Raw genomic sequence first — 17693 nt, 5'->3', positions numbered from 1 at the left:
CCATCCGCACTGGTCATGGTTTTTTCCATAGGACCATCTTGGGTGACTTTCCATACTTTCCTATCAATGGAGTTGATATGGATACACATACAATCTTTCCAATAATTATAGTTTTCACCGATAAAAATAGGCTCCCTATTGTACGCCCATTTAGGATCGTTACTCATTTTCTAAAAAGTTATATGCGAAGCACTAGATGAACCGGCGCTCGTGATACCACTTGTTAGATGATAGTACAGATCTAGAAGTAGGGTTGAATAAATCATTTTTGAAATTTAGCGCTTTTTAAAAATATTTTCAACGATTGCGGAAGCACCCTAGATTATAATCGTCTAAACGATCCGTTAATGGAAATATCGGATATGCGTGAAACCGAATGGAATAACTAAGATATAGATAATCAACCACTATCTAAATCAATCGATTAACCACTATAGTCCTTGATATCGTTACCTCTAATAATGCTTAAACACAATAAAAGATCAAGTAAAATATTACTAAATTTGTGTGAGATTAATTTTATCGAACACTTGGTGTGCACTCCCCACAAATTTTCAATTTCACTCAAATTGAATGTGCAGAATTTTGCTCAGCTGCAATCAAAGTGATTGGACCAATTTATCGAACAGTTACTATGCACAACAATCAAGCGATAATTATTTTATTATTAATTTCACACAAACCGTAATTAATACAGAATTTAAAGAGTTAAGAGATAGAGAGAACAAGACCGGATTTGTTGAGGAGGTTTCCCTTTTTTTCTCGCTTAGGGTACGTCTGCCCTCAATTCTAAATCTAGAATTGAGATGTTTTTATTAACACGTTGCAAAGTCACAAGAGAACAAATGATCACCACCAATCAACCCCTAAAGTTGTTGCATATCCTATTCTATTCTCTCCCCTTAATTCGAGTTGAACCAAGACCTTCAAGCGCTTCGAACAAACCTCCAGTTACCGCTACCATATTGCAATAACACCATGTTCCCCAAAACTTCAGCTCGACTGATTTCGAACGCAAGTCGCTTGAACCCTAAGCTTTCTTCACAATCCTCCGGTTACCGTTACTTGTTTGACTGAACCTTCTGTTTTTCAAACTTTTCACTCGGCTGAATCTGCGAAGCAAAGGTTAGTGCAAAATCCCCCAATTCTTGGAGGACAAAACCCCAATGGTTTTATTCAATAAAAACACACACAAAGCCTCAACCCAAACTAAGATAATCCAATCTTATTTGGACGTTATCACAACAGCAATGCACAATGCTCAACAAAGATTATTATGTGTGATTATTGAGAAATGCAATGAAGAATGAAGATGATGAGCACTTTGGTGTATATCTTCCACTTTTCTTGTTATTTGTTGAAGAAGAGACACTTGAATATTTATATGATACATAGACGAAATAACAAACATAACATAAATATTTTGCAAAGTTACATAGTAGAAAATTAAGTAAAATAGGCGATGAGTCGACTCAAACAGAGTTTTTAACAGGGTTGAGTCGACCTATGGCTTGACCTGTTTCGACCCGTGGCTACATGGTTCAAAAGACAATAGACAATGAGTCGACGTAATAAGTGGATGACTCGACTCATTCAGGTTTCCCAGGATTGAGTCGACCTGTATGTGACTCGACCTGTTCAGAACTGAGAGTTTTACTCCGAGTCATGAGTCGACTCACAGTTCTTAAACTCTCAAAAATGAGTTTTGAGATGTATTTTGATCAATTTAAACTGATCTCCTATGAACCTAGGATATTTACTATGATCAAGTGCATGATTCAAATCTATGATATGCTCCTATATGCTTGGACACGCTGAACCTATATTTTGAACACGTTAGAGGATGAATGCATTTTATGCTATGATGATATTGTTCAAAGACACGTTATGGGCGATTAGAAAGATTTGACATCATTAAAATAAGGACTGGACATATTTGTCATCACAATTAATTGATCAAGATTGAACTTGATTAACTAATAAAGGATATGATCATGCTAAAAAATGCATATTAATCACATGAAAATGTGAAAGAAACAAGGCATTATAAAAATTGAAATTAATCAAGGTTAATCCTAATCTCTAATGTAAACATGAAATAAAATTAAAAATAAATTAGCAATTAAACTAAATTAAAAGCTAATCCTAATTAATTGAAATTAAAAATTAAATTTTACCAAAATTAAATGCAATTAAAAGAAATTAAATCTAATGAATCATGTATACCTAAAATGTCTATTTTAATATGTGAGAAAAATAAGATTAAAAGAAACAATTTAGAAATTAAAAAAATAAAATGTAAAGTTGTCAAGGGGATTTGGCCTAATTAAAGGGGGGTTGGAAAGCAAACGATGGCACAACACGGATCCAAAAAACAAAGGCCCATAGCCTAGTCAAACAAAAACGCATGGTCAAGGATCCACCATAAAGATAGTCAACACAAAATAAAAGAGTCGTTGCTGGCCATTGGATCAGATTGCGCCATATCTGATGGTTGTGATAATGGGGGCGCACGACACACTCATGCGTGGAATCAATTTGTTTTGTCCTCGTGTGCTATTTCGTCTTATATGCATGCACAACACTATCACGTTGCACCATGTGGCACAAAGAGAGAAAGAGAAAAAAGAAAAATCAGCATGACACATGTTAGCATACTGTACGTTTTGGGCTTATTTATCAATGTTCTTCAATTGTTCATAGCTTCTTGAATTTAATCTACCAAAATAACCAAATCCAATAAACAATATGCAAATTCTATACACCAGACTCAATTTTTCACAAGGAATCCAAATGTGCGATCAAATTTTACAAATGAGCCACAAATTTTGAAGAATCGATCGAAAAGGTGAAGAACAAAGTGTATAAAGAATCGATCGATTCACATTTGTTACAATGATATTTGAAAAAATAATCACATATTCATAATTGTGACAAAAAAATCGATTCTATTGATGTATTCACGTGTTATTAATAGTTAAGAATAAAATAATCAATATTTCAAGTTTATGTGTCTTATGCCAAATAAGTTATTATTCTAATAATCAATTTACAACAGTGGTTTAAATTAATCAACAAGTAAACATCTAATAATTCATGGCAATGACGTGGAAGAGATGGAGGATTACCGACAGAGTGGAGGTTTGCCCTGATTAGTGTTGAAAATCAGATTGTCAAAGAGAAACCCAAAATACTTAAAGAATAAGCTCATTTAATTCAATTAACTTCCAAGCTTGGTGATTATTATTGATGATGAATGAATGTAGAAGATGAATCTTGAATGTAGAATATTGATGAATAAGCATGAATTTATGAACTTTGGATGATGATTGTTGATGAATCTTGATAAACTTTAAATAATGATTGTTGGTGATAATGTATGAATTGTTGATTGATAATTTGTTGAAATTGGATTGTGACCAAGTTCCACCATGTTAGAACTTCAATGTGAAATTCTAGAGGGTGATGAATATGAACTTTGGTGATGGTGAGGGAGTGAAGAAAAGAGAGAGAACTTGAGAAAAAAAATAGTGGGAGAGTAATGGTTAGTTGTGAATTATGTTAGTTTTGGTGGTTTTTCTAGTTAGGTTAGTTAGCTCCAAAAATGTGAGAAATTACATGTTTATATAGACTTTGCAAGTGAATGAACACCCTTGGATTATAATCCAAGTAATGAGCTTACCAATGGTTAGAAATTAATTTAATTCTTAGTTGCGGATCACCACTTTCAACCCTTAGATTAATTGTTAAGAATGATTAGGATTGAATGAAAGTTTGATTGAAAATGGAAGTTAGAATTTGTGTGTTAGGATGTTTTTTTGTGTTAGTTTGGTAGTTATGGTATTTAAGGGTTAATTGTATAATTGAATGATTGTGGATGCATAGTTAGTTAGAGACCAAGGATGTTTGGATTTTGTAAAAGTACCAAGTTGGAATGTAAGGCAAATAGTCACTAGTAATTAACTTGAATTTAAATGTTTTTGCCTTGGGTTTTTCACCACTTTTGCCTTGAATATTTGATGAATTATCCCATGACTTAAAGTGCTTTTGAGAAGTGGTTTTATGTTGAAAATAAAAACTTTTGAATGGTGTAAACTAATGAATCAATTTCTGAATTTTCGGGCATGAATCAATGTTCGAAAGTGTTGAAAAAACAAATCTTGAAATCACTACACAGTGCAACATTTTCCTTTTATTTCTTGAGTTTTTCATGACTTTTTGATGATTTAACTTCATGATATGAATGTATAACTTGGTGTACCTTCTTCCTTGTAGAAAGTGAGCATTGTAGTGGAAGAATGAACTTGAAACAACATTGGAAAGTGAAGAAAAAGTCATGGAAGTGAAGCTTGATGGAAGATAGAATTTGTTGGAAATTAGCACTTAACATAATCATGACATAAGTCATTTTTGATGAATAATGGTGATTCATTTGATCAACTTCTTGTAGAGTAGGTCTAAGAAAATTCAAGAGTCAAAATCGAGTCAATGGTCAACAATTGACCCAAGAAATCAATTGTTGGACCAAAAAGTCAATTGTACCATAAAGATATAATTTTTTAATCCTCTTTTCTTGTAATCCATTGTTTTAATGGATTTCTAATAAATGAATGAAATCTTCTTTTTATTCTAACTTTGTCATTTTCTTTAAATTCAAGTAATCTTCTAAATTAAGTAACAATCATTTCAATCTCCTTGATAACCATGAATCTCAAATAAAGAGATGATTTGTACCACAAATAATATGAAAAATAAACCTAAATAATCATCAAATAAGATCTACCTCGAACATAGAACCCAAAGTACAAGAACATTTCGAGATTTCCATAGGATGTGTGATAAGTACATAAAGTTTTGTGAACATCACCCTTCGTTGTTTTGTGAACCAAACCTCACACCTACCCTATGTCTATGACCTACAAAACTCGTATCTTTGCTCACGTACCCTATGTCTATGGAGGTATAAAAAAAACGCATATAGAGATTGTGATAAATATTCATTCATTAGCAAAAAGAATAACTACTAGTGTATGAGTATATATACAAGGTTACACATTATCATATACACAAATCACAAGAACATGAAACATTATAAGTCATCAAATCCATATTTTATTAAAGAATGTCAAAACTTGTTATGTGATTTGCCTTTAGCTTACATCCCTAAATCATGTGCTTTGAAAATAAAGCATAATAATTTGCTTACAAGACTAATCCTAGTGATTCTCAGTCGCCACTTCTTTAAGGACTTAGGACTTGGTGTTTGTTAAATTGAATTTAATTAGGAAAGTATTTCATAGACTACAGATGAATTTATTTGAAGGGAAACATTTCAACTTTTACGAGGGCTTTTCTGCTTTGGTTTTTAGCATTTCAGGAAACTATAGATTCAGTCTTGTTCTAACAAATGTTATATTTCAAAATTATTAGTTAACAAAAAGAGAAAATAAGAGTTTTTACCTATTTAATTTTGTTGTTGCAAAAAATGAAAGCCACTTCTTTGCATGAACAAAACCACTTCTTGTGCCCACACAAACGAGTTATTTCTTATTAAATATTCCAAGAAATGATTTGATGACATTGATTGCATTCTCATTGATAAATGATTCATCTAATCTTTTTAATAACGGATCGAAAGTGCATCTTAAACATCGGGGAGAAATTCATTATTACTTTATTATAATTATTTTGTAGGTAAACAAATGTCATTGTTATCTTAGTATTTTATCCAACATCCGATTTTGAACAAGAGTCTTCTAACTCTTTTAACTCTTAACTCAAACATATTTGAGTTACACAATTCTCTCTACTTTATTGAAAATACTTTTTTTTTCTAACCAATGGCTTTCCCTTTCTATACATCAAACACCTCAGCCATTTAAATAAATTGATTGTCATTAATAGCATTAGCAACCTTGAGAATTAAATTTTACCATTTAACCTTGGCATAAGATATTGGACAGACAGACATTGGTTAAAGTAAATATTTTTCAAGATAGTCGTGCATCTTTATGCTTGCTCTACCCCGACTTTAGTTACTCAGACACTCTGTATACACATATAATTTTGTGTTGTTTTTAAATTTTAGTCATGTCAACTAATGTGTTGAATGTATTTTATATACCGCCTTTATGTACGGGGAGAATCTGTGATGTTCAAATAGTACTACTCAGTCTTAAGTCAAAATGAATCATTTTCCGATGGAGAGAGAATGTTATGTGACTACTTAGAATGTTATACAAGTGAATTAAAAGTAGAAAACAAAGCTAAATCCTACCTTTTGCATTCCAACTACTAAGACCACACCTTTAAATTAATCACTTTCTTTGATAAAGTTATTAATTAACTTGTTAGTGTAGTTGCTTTCATGAAATCAGGTGCACCAACTGACTGCATGTTATGCAGTGTAAAATCAACTTCAGCACAAGTTCGAGTTAATGTCTACAGAGTTTTCTGATGATGCAGTTGTATAGAATAGGCTAGTTAGTGTTCATTTAGCTGTCTAGTGAAAAATCTAAGTATTAAACACATGGATAGGGTAGTTAAAATTCATCCAGATGTAGTTCTTAAATTTGATGTCCAAATACCAAATTTCAATTCAATTGGAATATCCAATTCAATAATAAACGCCAAAGGGAAGCCGTCATGCTTAAAATTGGTGGCTTGCAAGTGAAAAAATAAAAAGTAGCGGTAGAGAGGGTAGGAAATGCATTGCCTACTAGTAGTTGAGTCCAAGAGTCCCACATCAAAAGAAAGGGAAAATATTGAGATAAGCAAGGGTATAAAATAACTTAAATACCGACAATGCAAATTACTTACCTGGATGGGGTCAATGGTTGATCATGAAGGACCATGGCCTAGGAGAGTGACCTCCATTGCACTTAGGAGGGGTGCTATCCTAAGGTCTACCCATGTGGTGGAACCTACATCATAATTTGTTGCAGTGGGGGCCTGCGTTCGCGCGGCCCCTTCCTATTCTTATATGAAATTTTTTGGAAGGATTATTTAATTTCTGTATATTACATGAAATTGTCAACTTTTCTTACTAAATGCAGTGGTTTTAAAAGGAAAAGTGGGATATTTGTAGGCTCAATGAATATGTTCACCATTAAAACAATATATATTAATTAGAACTATTTTAAAAGGAAAAGTTGTAAATACTAGAACCAACAAATGTTGTGAACTTGAGATGCAGTGGTCTGTGATCCCTACTGTCCTGTCTAAGACCTATAAGACTCGTGCCTTACCTCAAGTACTATGGCTCAAATCTTAACTTTTTGAATGGGTAGGCCAAGAGTGTGCAGCCACCAGCCTAAACTGTCGAGTTTTATTTGTTCCATCACCTTGGTGGCCCCATATGGGTCACAACATGGTGCTACGACACCTACATGTGTGATATTTTAGCCAATGTGAGACTTAATGGATATAAATCTGTATAGTATTCAGATGGAACATGGTTGTTTAAATGACTTACTTTGAACTCGACACTCCTCAATCACTTTTGACATGTCATAACACTAACCATTGAAAAGATGTTATTGAGGGATTAGATCTACATATATAGAGAGGGATTACTGGACCAAATTAGTGAGGGATTTAATCTATTCAAAAAGTTATACACTCACAAAAATGATCCAAAACCAATGACAATAGTGAAAAAACAATAAATTTTTGGTTAGTTTTTAACTGGAGATGAAATAAATGAATTGAAACAGTAATAGTTCTTAAAGTATTGAAGATCTCACTTGAGTGCCTAATAGAATATCAACACCATGTTTGGCATGGTTTAACGCTTGGATCATTGTGATTAAGGTTGATATTGCATCACCTTCTTCATAGACACTTGTGAGATAGTTGTGCAGCTCAATCAACCCCTAACAATGGTTAAGAATATAAAGAGAACAAGAATAGTTATTTTTTGATACTATATAATTAAGAATTGAATATTACTTTGTGGTCCATTGCTGCAACTTCGTTCATTACTCCTTTAAACCATTCAAAAGATCCAGGTTCTCTGGTAACCCAATAAAAGAAATCATTTGTAATCCTTTGCGATCTCTTGTGTCTTCCTGGCGTTACATTTGAATAGGTGAAACTATTGAAACTCTCATCTGATTTTGTTGTTTATGTGTTTGAGTCCTGCACTTGGCCTTGTTAAAGTTTACAGGTGATGACAAAATGTAATCAACATTATAAAAATAACTAAACAAGAGCAAGGAGTGTACCATTTGTTCGTCAATTGTTCTCGTGTCACTGAGAAGATCTCTGAGAATACTAATGAAGGGAGTTGCTCCAATGCCTAATCCTATGAGCAGCAATACATCAAAATTCTGGTAATCTTGTGCTGGAGCTCCGTAAGGGCCATCTACGAGCAGCTTCGGCTGTCTGTAACAAAATTCTAGTTTGAATGATTTACAATTTTGTAAGTTGAAATTATTAGAAAGCATATGAGTTGAAGTTTTAAAGTATATTCACGTCATAATATTTAATTTTGTGAAGAATTATAATCAAATGCGGTTGATGCAGCCTGAAAACTTTGATAAAATTCTTAAATTTCAGTTCTATTATAAACCCTTTTTTAAAAACTTTTACATGATCTATACTTACCCTATTTAATCCATTTTTATTAGTTCTCCGAATGTTGCGCTGGAATTTACGGGAGCCAATTGCTCATCTTCGATGAAAAGTAGCTTAAGTTCTTGTGTCCAGTCACCTACCATTCGAATGTGAACACTTAGCTAATCGTCTCCAGGTGCTGATGTAATAGAGAATGGGTGCCTAAAAAATCAAGATCTTATTTGCATGTGCTAGTGGACTGTAAAATTTAGGATGATTAAAAATTGACCTAAGAGAAGAACCACACTCACCACTCAAATGGAGAGATTTTCGGGCATTGTAAAAATATGTACTGACCACTTTTGTACTTGAATCCATTAGGCTTTGACCTGATTAAGCTGAAGACATTTCCTGGTAGCACTGAAACCTGCTAAGTCAAATTTAGAAAAATTAAATGGAAGTTATTATCAAACCATTAAAAGCAGACAATGGAGTGTGGTTTATTTTTATTACCTTCAAAACTTTTACTGCATAGTGTTGCGATCTACGAGTTCGTAGAGTACGTTCTGCAATGCACAGCAACAACGGAACAGAGATATACATCCATGTCTAACATCAAAAGTAAAAAATATGTTATTGTACATTCATCATCGCTCACTATTCTTCCATACCCACGAAGATTGTGGTCAAAGTTCTTACCGTTTTCTGGTACCACTTATGTGTCAAATTCAAGAAAGATCCATGAATGAACAGAAGAATGTAAACAATACCGAGAAGATGGTGCGAGTACCAGAATGCATTAAATCCTGTCAATCTGTTGATTGGTGAAGGAAGATTTACTGCATTTCGTCGAAACTGGCTAGTTGCAAGAGTAAATGATATAACCATCAAAGTAACCATTGTGATTCCTGTTACACCTTCAATGCTGTTGTAAAATATTTTATTGATATATTAAAAGTTATTCTTACATGTTACATCTACATGCTTTAAATAAGAGAGAATAGAAAACCTAATGGGCTTTGACTAATGGGCCTCATTACTAATAGAAATAATTACTATTTACAATCTAATATTTACAACACTCCCCCTCAAGCTGGTGAATGGATATCTATCATTCCCAGCTTGCAAGTAAGTTGCCTGAATCTTTCTGTTGGTAAGCCTTTTGTTAACACATCTGCCAGCTGATGCCCGGAAGGAACGTAAGATGTAGTTATCAGTCCACTATCCAACTTCTCTTTGATAAAATGTCGGTCAATCTCAATGTGTTTAGTCCTGTCATGCTGAACAGGATTATGAGCAATACTAATAGCTGATTTATTGTCACAAAACAATTTCATAGGACCTTCACATTGTATCTTCAAGTCTTCTAGAATTTGTTTCATCCACAATAGCTCACAAATTCCTAGTGCCATAGCTCTAAATTCTGCCTCGGCGCTTGATCGAGCAACTACACTTTGCTTCTTACTCTTCCAAGCTACAAGGTTACCACACAGAAAAGTACAATAGCCTGACGTAGATCTTCTGTCACTCACTGATCCGGCATAATCTGCATAAGTGTAAGTCTCCATAGTTAGATTTCCACCTCTTTTAAACAAAAGTCCTCTCCCTGGAGTTGCTTTAAGATATTGTAGAACGCGGTCTACAGCCTGCAAATGTCTCACCCTCGGGTCATGCATGAATTGGCTCACCACACTGACTGCATATGCCAAATCTGGTCTAGTGTGTGCCAAGTAAATCAATTTTCCCACTAATCTCTGATATTGACCCTTGTCAACTTTGTCATTTTCCTCCTCAAAGCTTATCCTGTGATTTTGTTCAATGGGAACACTTGCAGGTTTGCATCCAAGTTTGCCAGTTTCCTGCAAAAGATCAAGCACATACTTCCTTTGAGAAATAAAGATGCCTTGCTTTGAGTAGGCTACCTCAATTCCCAAGAAATACTTGAGTTGCCCAAGGTCTTTCATCTCAAACTCTGCTGATAATTTCTCTTTGAGGAAATGTCTCTCAATCAAATCATCTCCTGTAACAATAATATCATCAACATACACAAGAAGTACAGTCAGTTTTCCTCCTTGTGAATGTTTAAAAAATAAAGTGTGGTCTCCTTGACTTTGTTTATAGCCCAAACACTTCATTGCCTTTGTGAATCTTCCAAACCATGCCCGAGGGGACTGCTTTAGTCCATATAAGGCTTTCTTCAATCTGCACACCTTGTTAGCTCCATTTGTTATGCCAACACCTGGTGGAATCTCCATATACACTTCTTCCTCTAAGTCTCCATGCAAGAACGCATTTTTAACATCAAACTGTTGCAATTCCCATCCACATGAAGCAGCAAGAGATAGTAAAATTCGAACAGTATTCATCTTTGCCACTGGGGCAAATGTCTCCTCATAATCAATACCATACGTCTGAGTATAACCTTTTGCCACTAGTCTTGCTTTGTACCGATCAAGTGTACCATCAGATTTGTACTTTACAGTATAGATCCATCTGCATCCAACTGGACTTTTGTCTCTTTTCCTTTCAATAATCTCCCAAGTACCATTTTTTTCAAGTGCTCTCATTTCCTCATCCATAGCTTGGACCCAATTTCTATTTTGCAATGCTTCTTCAACAGATGATGAGATTTTCACAGAATCAACAGCTGCAATAAAACTTTGATATTGTGTGGAAAGATGTTTAGTGGAGACATATTGAGAGATGGTGTGTCGATATAGGGAGGGACAAGATCTTTTATCCTTCCTCAAAGCAATGGGTAAATCAACTGGATTAGTGTCACAAGTATCAGAAATGGCACAATCATCACTAGAGGAATCATTTTCAGTACTTACCTCCGGTTCAGGCGATTGAATTTGTTTCTGGAGAAGGTCAGGTTTACTTCTTCTCTGATACACTAGAGTTGGTGTTGGAGGTGCTGATTCCTGTAAAACAGAAGGCCTTGAAGGACCAGGAACACTTACTGGCTCAGATTCAGGTGTTGAACTAGGACTCAAACTCAAACTAGGTGACAACTCGGGTTCAAGAGAGGGAACCCTGATAGGTGTTCTAGGGAGGCTAGGACCAAGGATCAGAAACTCGGACTCAGACTCTGATTCTGACTCTAAGTCACTTATGTTCTCCCCCTGAGACTGAGAACAAGTGAAATATGACACATTTTCATGAAAGGTGACATCTTTGGAGACAAAGAATTTTCGACTCGGAGGATGATAACATTTGTACCCTCTTTTGTTGGGTGCATAACCCAGAAAGATACATCTGACAGCACGGGGATCCAATTTGTTGCGATATTGTTTGTGAACATGAACAAAAGCAACACAACCAAAAATGCGAGACTCAAGAGTGTGTAAGATAGGAACAGATGGAAAACGTGAAAGCATAAATTGGGCAGGACTTTTATTACCTAACACTCGAGATGGGACCCGGTTAATCAGATAGGCAGCAGTAAGAATTGCCTCACCCCAATAAGAGGTAGGAACAGACATTTGAAAAAGGAGAGATCTAGCAACTTCAAGTAAATGACGATTTTTTCTTTCTGCGACACCGTTTTGTTGTGGGGTGTCAACACATGTGAATTCATGGAGAATGCCATGTTTACTAGTGAAGTTGGAAAAGGTATGATTGACATATTCTTTACCATTGTCAGAACGAATTCTTTTTATGCCTTTCCCAAATTGCGTTTGTACCATATTATAAAATTCGATAAATATTTGTGGTACTTCGGATTTAGTATTCATCAAGAAAATCCAAGTTACCCGAGTACAATCATCAATAAATGAGACAAACCATTTTGCACCAAAAATATTAGAGGTAGGGGCAGGTCCCCAAACATCAGAATGAATCAAATCAAAAGGTTCATCACTTTTATTAAAACTGGAAGGAAAAGATACACGATTGTGTTTTGCCAACTGACAAACATCACACTTAAAAGACTCAACAGAATGGTGTAAGAACAACGACGGAAACATAGACTTAATTATATAAAATGGAGGATGACCGAGACGCTTGTGCTGAAGCCAAATTTGTGAGGCTGAAGAGGAAGACTGAGACTGGAAACAGGAGGACAATACCTTTGGATGGTCATCAGAGAAGTAGTATAACCCTTCCTTTTCCTTAGCAATTCCAATCGTCTGCCCCGTGGTAAGGTCCTGAAAAACACAATGGGACATAGAAAAAATTACTTTACAATTCAGATCACGGGTAAGCTTATGGATGGAAATTAAATTGTGGGAAAGTGTGGGAACATGAAGCACAGATTGCAACTGGAATGGAGGTTGCAAGTCAATATTTCCAGTGCCAACAACACAAGCATGAGAGCCATCAGCAACAATGATATAAGGAATACTCGAAGGTGTGGTATAAGAGCATAATAATGTGGAATCAAATGTCATATGGTTAGTAGCACAAGAGTTAAGAATCCACGCATTCTTAGGAATATTACCACAAACAGTAAGAGATCGGGAACACAAACTCTTACCAGTAACTGCTAGAGACCCAGAACCAGAAGGCTTACTCATGGAGTCAAGAATAATCTCAGCCATTGAAAGGGCAATCGAGAGAAAACAAACCAAGAAATAGGATGGGTTAGGGTTTCAAAGATGAGTGAACAAAAACAAAAAGCACGATGTGCTACAACACAAAACAACAATGACCCAAACACCCAAAAAACAACAACAAACTGCAAGCTGCAGTAAAAAAAAAAAAAGACTCCGCTACAAGGCGGCTAGGGTTTAGGCGGAAGCGAATCCCCCAAAATCGGGAGCTCTTGATACCATGTTGTAATATATTTTACTGATATATTAAAAGTTATTCTTACATGTTACATCTACATGCTTTAAATAAGAGAGAATAGAAAACCTAATGGGCTTTGACTAATGGGCCTCATTACTAATAGAAATAATTACTATTTACAATCTAATATTTACAACAAATGCTAATCAAAAGGGATTTGTATGTTGGCTTTTTGTTATTGAAATCAGCAGATACAATTGAGAACTTTTCAGGATGCTTCGAAATTAAATCTTTTTTTTTGTCTCAAACAAAGCAATGCAAATTATATGTCTCGTCTTTACAAGAATAAAAAGAGCAAGTGACACCTCTATCAATTTCTTACTCTAACATTCCCTCAACACTAAAGGATACAAACCTGCTAAATAATTCACACTCTGGTTAATTAAAGCTGCAGTAATATTGATTGTTCTACCATACCAAGCAGCTCTCATTGTTATATAAAAAAATGATTTTCACTTGAATTGAACTAGCAATTCAACAAAAATAAAAAAAGAGAAGAATTGGTAGGTAGCGCTTAAAGAAACATCTTTCCACATTAAAATATTTGTCAAGCACGATAATGGAACATGAAACATTGTAAGCCATCAAACTAATAAACAATGTAGTTTTTGCAGTCAATAATATTATGGTTGTATCAAAGGCCTACGAAACCCTCTCACTGTGTTCTTCATGGCCCGACAATCATACACAAGTTGGGAAATACATTGCATATCCTTCATGTATTTTGACTGTTCTGCCATAACAAACAGCTATCATTTTTATATAAAAAATAGGGTTCACTTGAATTGAACTAGCAATTCTGCAAAGAAAAAAAGGAGAAGACTTAGTAGGTAGCATTAGAAAAACAAATATTTTCACACTAAGATCTTTGTCAAGCACACTAACTAGAACACGAAACATTATAAGTCATCAAATCCATATTTTATTAAACACTGTCAATACTTGCTCTGTTATTGTCCTTTAGCTTACTTCACTAAATCATGTGCTTTGAGAATAAAGCCTAATAATGCATTAAAGTCCCACATCGCGATATAACAAAGAAGCAGAAAAGATGTCAGATATAAAACACACAATTAGCATACATTTCAACTCATACCTTTCTCGGCCTTTTGGCTAAGATCAAGTGTAGTATCTGTTCTTATCAGTTTAATATCTGATATGTGAGCCAATGGTTCACACGATATTAAATTTATCTCTTGAGGGGGAGAGTCCACTACAATAGCTTGCTAGCTATTGGGTCTCTCAAGTGTTGCTTTTGCGTTGCACTATAGCAATAGCCCGACACACCCCACCAAATTTAGTTCAAATTATAATCTTATTTTTTGTTCATTACTATAAAATGATTTATCACAAATAAAGAATTCACTATTATAAAATGATTTATCACAAATAAAGAATTTATATCTAAGCAGTTTCAAAGCCAGCATGATAATCATAATTGTCAAGTCTTTGTGCTCTTAAAAAAACTCAACATCCAATTCAACATCCCTTCAAATAAACTCATGTTTTAATTTGATCGTATTGAAAACACATTATAATCCAGGCACAGCTGAGCTGAAAGTGTCCACAAAACAACTCGCTATCAGGCACAACTGAGCTGAAAGTTTCCACAAAACAAAACCACGGCGATGAAGATAACAACAATGATCAAGAACATTACATATTTATAACCAAACATAAGTCTTCTATGATCATAATCTTTATCACAAATGTTCAAATCAGCACTTTGGATGGAGGGAGAGCGTGTCAAAATAAGTTGAAAACAAGAGATATACATGTTATAACACTAATCCAAAAATGTTGCAGCCGATACTGCCATCATAGGCAAGCAAAGATTCAACCAAATAGCGATTGACTGAAAATACAGGAAAATAACATTCCAAGATGCAAAATGCAGATTAACATTTCATTAAAAAACATGTTTCTGCCATGTTTATTATCTATGCTTATCACCAATCCTTTATTCCCTATTATAATAAGCAATAGAGTAATAAAGAAAAAGATTTACTTAATCCATCACAACCTTAAAGATTTCTGTATTTTAAAGTTGAACAGAATTGGAAAAGGGAAAACAATTCTATTGATTGAATGATTGAATTTTCACATTATGATGCAGTAGCATCTATATATAGGCACACCAGGTGTTGTGGGCTGGAGGTGCAGCGGCCCGTGATCCCTCCACTGTCAAGAGTAGGAAGTGTTCGCTGCTCTGTGAAACCAGCCTCACGCTATACCCTCCTGTCTAAGACACACAAGACTTGTGCCTTCGCACAAGTCCCATGGGTCAACTCACAACTTGGAGCGGGCAGGCCAACATGGTGCAACCACCAACCCAACCTGTTAAGCCTTAGCCATGTTCCATCACCTTGATGCCCCCACATGGGTCACAAGCTGGTGCAACTCAGCTCGGAGAACTAACTAGCATGTCAGACATTTATAAGCACTTGCTTGTGTGATATTCTAGGCAATGTGGGACTTAAATGGATCCAAAATGGTGTAGTATTATGTTGGAACATATGTGAAATAATAATAATACTAGAGAAGAAATTGCACTTGGTCTCTATTGCATATTGGAAAACAAGACAAAAAGAAATCGATTTTAAGTCGGGGAGTCTTATTTCTATAGTAGCAAGCCTTCTCCCAAATCGTTTTTCCTACGCTCTGCCAATTCTTTTTTCCTTAAGACAGTTTTGCATATGAAATTTTTACCATATCTCAAACATTTTGATTATGTCCAAAAATATGTTGTATATTTTTCTTCCATATTCACCATTTGTTTGATATAGTTTGCATACAAGCATGCTATTAAATCATTGCAGTTATGCTGCAAACAATTATATGACAGGAAAATATGGTCAATGCGATGTTGCGGATACCTCAAAATACTTTTATGCTGCATTTGTAGTTCCATAATGCTTATGATAAAATGTCACAAATAGTAATTCTGTAAATAAAGCATGAGATACTTTTGAAATTAAAAAACAGTACATTAAAATTTCATGTTGAAAGCATTATCGAAACATTCCTGGAGCAATATAATCATGGGTGCCAACAAAAAAGCTATTTTTAAGCAAACCTTGCAACACCAAATTCAGCATTTTCTCATAATCTTCATCAAGCAAGATGTTGCTAGACTTTAGATCCCTACGAATAACAAACAGGTGGAGAACAATCATGGTGCAAATAACAAATCCCTTTTGCACCTCCCAATGCAATTTTATACCTGTGATTCCAATCCCATGCAACCTTCTCATACTTTCTATTTCTATGAAGAGCTTCAAAAGGATTACCATTTCGCATATACTCAAAAACTAAAAGGTTGGTTCCTCCTTTAAAAAAACAAGCATAGACCATCACCTAAAATCTCCATTTCTGCAGCTAAAACCCTCATACCATCACCTTTCTCTAGTTGCTTCACAGCCACTACCATCTCGATAAACCTTTATGTTACCACCATGGCCGATTAAAGTATCTACATCCAAATGACTTATTTCATCAGTATCAATATCCACTTGGTGGAAAGATGCTAGTTTCCATTTTTTACTTGCTTCCATGGCATTTTTGCAACTTTTTTGCTCTTCGAATCCCGATGCTTCTACATTTCAAAACCACAACAATGAAGATAAGAACAATTAATGACCAAGAGCATTACATATTTATAACCAAAGCGCATTCTTATATGAAAATGATCTTTATCACAAATCTTCAAATCAGAATCCGATGAACTTTTTGGAATTTTCTCAACACATGAATGAACCTTTGTTTCCAACAAAAACAGCAGTCTAGATGTTGAACATTTTGATTCATTCATATCTCAAACATTATGGATCAAAAGTGTATCAAAGTCATATTTATACTCAAACATTATAATGAATGTTTATTAGCCATTAGTCATGACTGTAGGCTAAATGGATTATTAGAAAAGCTTATAATGCATTATTAAAAGTAGAGGTTGGTAGTAACAACTTGCTTTGAGCATGATATGATATCACTAATCTCAAAGTACTAAAGTCATATATATTCAATATCAAACTCCAGAATCATAAGCTCACTCTTGACAAAATAAGTTCATGTTTGGATAAACAACTCAATTAAGGGATTCTCATAAAAATGCTTGTGTATAAGCTATTCTATATGACAAAAGATAAACTAAATTTAAAATGTTTTCATACAAACTATAAGCAATTTTTATAAACTATGACGGAAAGATGTCAAAATAAGCTGAAAAAAAGAGATAGACATGTGATATCTAGGACTGATGAAATAGATAAATCAATTAAAAGATACCCTAAGCTTTCAATACAAAACAACTAACTTGAAGATGATAAGCTAGCACTTATCACCAA

The 17693-nt window shown here is 34.6% G+C and overlaps 1 protein-coding gene, 2 non-coding genes and 1 pseudogene across 3 annotated transcripts in view; 2 read left to right on the top strand and 2 right to left on the bottom strand.

Moving 5' to 3' along the window:
- Positions 1-17693, bottom strand: part of LOC127108048 (respiratory burst oxidase homolog protein E-like) — a 139657-nt pseudogene that overhangs the window by 36541 nt on the left and 85423 nt on the right.
- On the top strand, positions 6812-6972 carry LOC127109032 (U1 spliceosomal RNA). The gene has a single exon (XR_007796519.1). It is a non-coding gene; the product is annotated as a U1 spliceosomal RNA (small nuclear RNA).
- The window catches only part of LOC127108049 (respiratory burst oxidase homolog protein E), a 95811-nt gene continuing 85359 nt past the window's right edge, over positions 7242-17693 (bottom strand). The window contains exon 8 of the transcript XR_007795946.1: positions 7242-7384. The gene's annotated coding sequence lies outside the window, so the exon portion shown is untranslated. The remainder of the gene's footprint in view (positions 7385-17693) is intronic.
- On the top strand, positions 14440-14639 carry LOC127109728 (U2 spliceosomal RNA). The gene has a single exon (XR_007796995.1). It is a non-coding gene; the product is annotated as a U2 spliceosomal RNA (small nuclear RNA).

The sequence above is a fragment of the Lathyrus oleraceus genome, chromosome 7 (assembly GCF_024323335.1).
Source record: "Lathyrus oleraceus cultivar Zhongwan6 chromosome 7, CAAS_Psat_ZW6_1.0, whole genome shotgun sequence".
Classification (NCBI taxonomy): domain Eukaryota; kingdom Viridiplantae; phylum Streptophyta; class Magnoliopsida; order Fabales; family Fabaceae; genus Lathyrus; species Lathyrus oleraceus.
This window is presented reverse-complemented; position numbering and strand designations above follow the sequence as displayed.